At 63.0% G+C, this 980-nt stretch overlaps 1 non-coding gene across 1 annotated transcript; it reads left to right on the top strand.

Moving 5' to 3' along the window:
* The first annotated feature begins 71 nt into the window (after positions 1-71).
* Positions 72-229, top strand: LOC115034636. The gene has a single exon (XR_003839967.1). It is a non-coding gene; the product is annotated as a 5.8S ribosomal RNA (ribosomal RNA).
* Positions 230-980: the final 751 nt, after the last annotated feature.

Below are 980 nucleotides of genomic sequence, written 5' to 3'. Positions count from 1 at the left end.
GCCCAGTCGGGCGTCCGCGCACCGGCGCGTGGCCCGTAGAAGTTTCGTCGAACCAAAACAAAAAAACAACCGACACCGAGCGGCGGATCACTTGGCTCGTGGATCGATGAAGACCGCAGCTATCTGCGCGTCGTCGTGTAATCCGCAGGTTATACGAACATCGACCAGTCGAACGCACATTGCGGCCTCGGTGACCCGCGGGTCCCGGGCCACGCCTGTCTGAGAGTCGTATACCGGATACTCGGCCAGACCGATGCGCCGCCGGCAGGCGTCCGACGGCACGCCCGTCGGCCGCTCCGGTGGTGCGAGATTGGCGGTTCGACCGGGGAGAGCCGCTCGCGCGGCCGCCTCCGGTCGTCCGCCCAAGTTGTGACGGCAAACAGTCACGGGTTCTCGCGTCGTCAAACGGCACGTCCCCGTCCGCCCGCCGCGCGAGAGCGCGGCCGGGCCGGCTGAGAGTCCACGAGACCTCTCCGGCTTCCGAGAAGCGGACGCGGGCGGTCACCGTACGGGCGGAGCGCGGACCGCAGGCTGCCGTGTAATTTAAGAAACAAACAACCGATACGTTCCGACCTCAGATCAGGCGGGACTACCCGCCGGATTTAAGCATATTAATAAGCGGAGGAAAAGAAAACAACCGTGATTCCCTTAGTAGCGGCGAGCGAACCGGGAAAAGCCCATCGCCGAATCTCGCCGCGCACTTTTGTGTCGCGGCACGTATGAGAGTTGTGGCGTACGGGCCGGCCTCGTTGCCGGGGCGCACGTGACGGTCCAAGTCTCCCTTGAACGGGGCCATGGCCCGCAGATGGTGCCAGGCCAGTAGAGGCCGTCACAGCGTTCCGGGATCGGACCGCGCCTTCGAGTCGGGTTGCTTGAGAGTGCAGCCCGAAGCGGGTGGTAAACTCCATCTAAGGCTAAATACGGCCACGAGACCGATAGTTTACAAGTACCGTGAGGGAAAGTTGAAAAGAACTTTGAAG

Source organism: Acyrthosiphon pisum, unplaced genomic scaffold, assembly GCF_005508785.2.
Source record: "Acyrthosiphon pisum isolate AL4f unplaced genomic scaffold, pea_aphid_22Mar2018_4r6ur Scaffold_1784;HRSCAF=2285, whole genome shotgun sequence".
NCBI classification, from domain to species: domain Eukaryota; kingdom Metazoa; phylum Arthropoda; class Insecta; order Hemiptera; family Aphididae; genus Acyrthosiphon; species Acyrthosiphon pisum.
The sequence above is the reverse complement of the archived record's forward strand: the minus strand, read 5'-3'. Positions and strand labels throughout refer to the sequence as shown.